The following is a 6,240-nucleotide window of genomic DNA, read 5'->3' as shown; positions in this document are numbered from 1 at the left end:
GTGGGTAGCCATTCCTTTCTCCAGGGGATCTTCTCAACCCAGGGATCAAACCTGTGTCTCCTGCACTGCAGGCAGATTCCTTACCATCTGAGCCACCAGGGAGACCTGCCTGCATTCTTATTCTCATTCAATGCTAATCAGCTCTGGGCAGAGTAAGGATTTTCTGTTTGTTGGGTTTGGGGGATGGAGGGCTGTTTCCATCATGTTTCTCAACCAAACTTGGTAACAAACCCAATCTTCTGACGTTGGTTGTGGTGAAGGAAAGTACAGTGTTTATTGCAGAATGTCAAGCAGGAGAACAGGCAACTCTGCTCAAAAGACCCCAACTCCCCACTGGCTTTCCCGCTCACTCCCAATGGCTTTCAGGGAAGGGTTCTTAAAAACAAATTAGGGGGAAGATTGTAGGATGCCTGGTCAACTACTGCACATCCTTCTGATTAGCTGGTGCTTAGCAAATGGCGTGGTATTTTGGGAGTTAACATTATCAACTTTTGGTTTCAACTGGTCTGGGGTCTATGTGTTTGTGGTCAGCATGGAGTTAACTTTTTCCACCTTGTAGGAGTTATAGTATCTATAAAACAACTCAGCGATATAGCTTAGGATATTATCTCTAGCTTTTCAGGAGAAACCAAAAGTCCTTGATTTTGTTTCACAGTTAAGCTATTATTATTTTCTCATTTCACTGTTTTCCTTTGTTTTTGTATTTTTTCACTTTTCTGATGAAATTTGCTCTTTGGGACTCTGGGTGATCAATGAAGCTAAAGCTTCTTACAAACAAGAGGCAGAGGACCCTGGGGTTCTGTCCCCAGGAAGACCTGGCAGGTTCCTGCTTGGTTTCAGTAATCAACGTCAGATTGTTGTATCAGGTTTGTATCAGGTTCCCACAGGGTGAGACTAAGCCAGCAGCACTCCTGTTTTGATACTGCTTTTCCTTAATCAAGTTGCCCCTAAAAGTTGAGGGTTGAGGCTCATTCTCGTGGAGCTCAGAAGAAACCTCCTCTGAGAACGTTGTGGAGGCAGGCTTAACATACCCTCACAGTCTCTGCAGCATGAGAAGATCAAAAGTTAGGGTGACTCCTGCTCACCAAGAACAGAAAGGATGTGGTACAGAGAGCCAACAGGCCTTGGCCACCCAGGCCAGTAGACTGAGGCCTTGCCAGCGTGGTCCACTGTGGTCAAAAATTGAAAGGAAATGGCGTGTCTGAGTGAATACCAACTGGGATGGATGATCCACCAGGGCCCAGGCACTGCCCCTCACTGTTAAGCCTTCTCACTACAGAAATATCTTCAACTCTTAGATGAAACTCAGTCCAAAGGACAGAGATTAAATATTTGACACCAGCAGAATATAGGGTTCCAGAGATCAAATTGCCAACAACTGTTGGATCTTAGAAAAAGCAAGAGAGTTCCAGAAAAAACATCTACTTCTGCCTTTTTGACTATGCCAAAGTCTTTGACTGTGTGGATCACAACAAACTGTGGAAAACTCTTAAAGAGATGGAAATACCAAACCACCTGACCTGTCTCCTGAGAAATCTCTATGCAGGTTAAGAAGCAACAATTAGAGCCAGACATGGAACAACAGACTGGTTCCAAATTGGGACAGGAGTATATCAAGGCTGTATATTGTCACCCTGCTTATTTAACTTATATGCAGAGTATGTTATGAGAAATGCTGGAGTGGATGAAACACAAACTGGAATCAAGATTGCTGGGAGAAATAACAATAAGCTCAGATACGCAGATGACACCACCCTTATGGTGGAAAGTGAAGAAGAACTAAAGAGCCTCTTGAAGAAAGTGAAAGAGGAGAGTGAAAAAGCTGGCTTAAAACTAAACATTCAGAAAACAAAGGTCATGGCATCCAGTCCCATCATTTCATGGCACATTGATGGGTAAACAATGGAAACAATGACAGACTATTTTTTTGGGCTCCAAAATCACTGCAGATGGTGACTGCAGCCATGAAATTAACAGATGATTTCTCCTTAGAAGAAAAACTATGAGAAACCTAGATAGCATATTAAAAAGCAGAGATATTACTTTGCTGAAAAAGATCCATCTAGTCAAAGCTATGGTTTTTCCAGTAGTCATGTATGGATGTGAGAGTTGAACTATAAAGAAAGCTGAGCACCGAAGAATTGATGCTTTTGAACTGTGGTGTTGGAGAAGACTCTTGAGAGTCCCTTGGACTGCAGGGAGTTCAAACAAGTCAATCCTGAAGGAAATCAGTCCTGAATGTTCATTGGAAGGACTGATGCTGAAGATGAAACTCCAGTACTTTGGCTACCTAATGCGAAGAACTAACTCATTGGAAAAGACCCCAATGCTAGGAAAGATTGTAGGCAGGAGGAGAAGGGGGTGACAGAGGATGAGATGGTTGGATGGCATCACTGACTCATTGGACATGAGTTTGAGCAAGCTCCAGGAGTTGATGATGGACAGGGAAGCCTGGTGTGCTACACAGTCCTTGGAACCAAAAGAGTCAGACGTGACTGAGTGACTGAACTGAAAGTGAAAGAATATAGGGATCCCCAGGTAGGATGGTAGTAAATGATCTACCTGCCAATGCAGGAGACACAAGAGATGGAGGGTCAATCTCTGGGTCAGGAAGATCCCCTTGATAGGAAATGACAACCTACTCCAGTATTACTGCTTGGGAAATCCCACGGACAGCCTGGTGGGATACAAGTCCAAAAGGTTGGAAAGAGCTGGACATGACTGAACATGAGCACACTCCCAGAATATAGTATTTCTCTATATTTTTAGTAAAAATTCAGGTTAATTTTAGAAAAACACAATTCTCCTGCTTGCATCCTTAAGTTTATACAGTTAAAGATTTACTGGTATGCAACTGCTATGCCATCTTGGGGAACATTCTTATTCCAGTTCTCCCAATTCCTTCCTTCCTGACTTTTCCTGTTTGTGACACTTGGTTCCTCAAATTGAGCTTTTCAGTCTTAAACCTTTGCTTAAACTCTGGGTCCCCCTCTATAAGGTAATAATAACAGTAATAAATATTGTGGTCATTGTAAGGATTAGAAGTAATGTAGACAATGTGCCCATCTCACAGAGTTGAGACATCATTGATGCCCACGTGGGACTATTATCACGACTCCTCCTCCTGATGAATTACAGCTGAGCACCAAGGATAACTATAATAAAAATGATAATGACAACCAGCCTGGTTCTAACATTATGATTATTTGAAATTATCACACTGTTGCATTCTACTGTGTCAATATGTACATTATCAACATAAAATTGCCGAGGTTATCAAGGTTAATGCATGTACCTAGGTGTGGGTGCATGCTAGGTTGCTTAGTCGTGTCCATCTCTTTGTGACCCTATGGGCCGTAATCCGACAGGCTCCTCTGTCCATGGGATTCTCCAGGCAAGAATGCTGGAGCGGGTTGCCATGCCCTTTTCCAGGGAAGCTTCAGGACCCATGGATTGAACCCGCATCTCTTGTGTCTCTATTGGCAGGCATATTCTTTCCCGCTAACACCACCTTGGAAGCCCCCAGGTACCTAGGACACAAACTTAATATATGTACCTGGGACAGACAATATCTTCTCCTCAATGCTAGCTCTTTTCTTTGTGTAAAAGCGACCCACCTGTTCTGCCCTGAAAGGGTGTGTTTCTCTTGTGTAGACAAGGGTTTAGAGAATGTTTTACTTTTGTAAAGAGCACATTTCCATACCTATCAAGGAAATGAAAGCTTTCCAAGGAAAATCCTGTGAAAAGTCTAAGATTATTAAAAGAATAATTTCTGACGAAAAAAGAAACAAAGAGTTTAAACTTTTTCCTGAAAAGTTAAAGATGGCACTTCACAATAGCTTCTGCAACATCCAATTTTATTCAAGAGCCAGAGAAAGTAGCAATCCCCAAGGCTCCAAGGTTTAATTTCCCTCTCACAGAATGCCTCTCACATCAGAATTAATCAGGTTTCATTTCCACTGTCCCATTTCCCTTCAGGAGTCCTGCGGTATAAACCTCCAAGGTAAACACAAATATTCATCTACTCACCTGTTTTGAAGAGCCAGACGTTCGGGGGCGTAAATCATTGGCAGTGACGGGTATGCGCTGATTTGGGCACAATTCATCTTCTCTGTCTAACTCCACAGAGTTCCCTTCAGCTTCTTCTCATGTGCACAAGAGCAAACGCTTTACTCTGAGACATCAGGATAAATGAGCGGACCTTGATAATTTTTGATGCCTATGAGCAAACGGTACAAATCTTGATTTTGTTTCTTTTTTAAGAGACAGAGAAAAAAAATCAGGTGTATGAAATAGTAGATAGCATTATCTGGAAAACCTGCTTTGCTCCTTTCAAGAGAGGTTTATACTCTCTTCATTGATAAAGTTAAAAGAAAATTACTTCTGAGATGATAATTTCCTGGCACCAAGCATTTATGAGCTTAACTTTGGTTCACTCTTTGCTGGTAGAAATTTCAGCAATCCTCAGACATGAATAAATGTTAGTTCTAGCTCCAGAATGTGGTGTGTTTAATGAACTGGTTTGTTGTTCAGTCGCTCAGTCACGTCTGGCTCTTTGCGACCGCATAGACTACAGCAAGCCAGCTGCCCTGTACTTCATTATCTCCCTGAGTTTGCTCAAACACATGTCCATTAAGTCAGTGATGCCATCCAGCCATCTCATCCTCTGTCATCCCCTTCTCCTCCTGCCCTAAATCTTTCCCGGCATTAGGGTCTTGTCCAATGAGTTTACTCTTCACATCAGATGGCCAAAGTATTAGAGTTTCAGCTTCAGCATCTGTCCTTCCAATGAATATTCAGGGTTGATTTCCTTTAGGATTGACTGGTTTGATCTCCTTACAGCCCAAGGGACTCTCAAGAGGCTTCTCCAGCACCACTGGGTCCTTATTTGTTTTTAGAGAATGGATTTGGGTTGGTATATCCACAGTGGCTCAGATTCAGTCCACTTGTCTTTTTTTTTTTTTTTTTTTTTTAAATTTCTGGAACTTGCAGTTTTAAAGGGCAGGGATAAAGGATGGGATTTCCCAGAGTGGCTCTTGTAACAATAAAGGACAAGCTTGCTTATCCCTTCTCTATTTCTCGCTATTTCTATCCTTGGTAAATGCTGGCAGCTGTTCCAGTTCAAAAAGTAGACAAAGGACAAGACAGCCCTCATTTTCAAAGCCCTCTTTTAGGAGAGATTGTGAGGAAGCAGAAAGGGTGAAATGTGGCTTTGGAAACTTCCTTCTCCATGATAATTAGCCTTCTCTCCAAATTCATTGGTCTCTAGGGGACTGATTCTCTGCTTGGGTTGACTCCAAACTATATGCAGGCATTAGAGGCAGAGAAGCTCAAGAGAGTTGGGAACGTGTCTTCAGAGCATAATAAGTAGCTTAACGATCTTACTTACAACTTATTTACTTAGTCCTAAAGCATTCAGGAAAAGGAGTACGTCAAGGCTATATATTGTCACCCTGTTTATTTAACTTATATGCAGAGTACATCAAGAGAAATGCTGGGCTGGAGGAAGCACAGGCTGGAATCAAGATTGCCGGGAGAAATATCAATAACTTCAGATATGCTGATGACACCACCCTCATGGCAGAAAGTGTAAAAGAACTAAAGAGCCTCTTGATGAAGGTGAGAGAGGAGAGTGAAAAAGTTGGCTTAGAGCTCAACATTCAGAAAACTAAGATCATGGCATCCAGTCCCATCACTTCATGACAAATAGATGGGGAAACAGTGGAAACAGTGTCAGACTTTATGTTTTTGGGCTCCAAAATCACTGCAGATAGTGACCGCAGCCATGAAATTAAAAGACGCTTACTCCTTGGAAGGAAAGTTATGACCAACCTAGACAGCATACTGAAAAGCAGGCACATTACTTTGTCAACAACTGTCCATCTAGTCAAGGCTATGGTTTTTCCAGTGGTCATGTATGGATGTGAATGTCAGACTGTGAAGAAAGCTGAGCACCAAAGAATTGATGCTTTTGAACTGTGGTGTTGGAGAAGACTCTTGAGAGTCCCTTGGACTGCAAGGAGATCCAACCAGTTCATCCTAAAGGAAATCAGTCCTGAATATTCATTAGAAGAACTGATGCTGAAGCTGAAACTCTAATACTTTGGCCACCTGATGCGAAGAACTTACTCATTTGAAAAGACCCTGATGCTGGGAAAGACTGAGGGCAGGAGAAGAAGGGGATGATAGAGGATGAGAAGGTTGGATGGCTTCTCTGACTCAATGGACATGGGTTCGGGT

The sequence above is a fragment of the Bos javanicus genome, chromosome 12, assembly GCF_032452875.1.
Source record: "Bos javanicus breed banteng chromosome 12, ARS-OSU_banteng_1.0, whole genome shotgun sequence".
Classification (NCBI taxonomy): domain Eukaryota; kingdom Metazoa; phylum Chordata; class Mammalia; order Artiodactyla; family Bovidae; genus Bos; species Bos javanicus.
The sequence above is the reverse complement of the archived record's forward strand: the minus strand, read 5'-3'. Positions refer to the sequence as shown.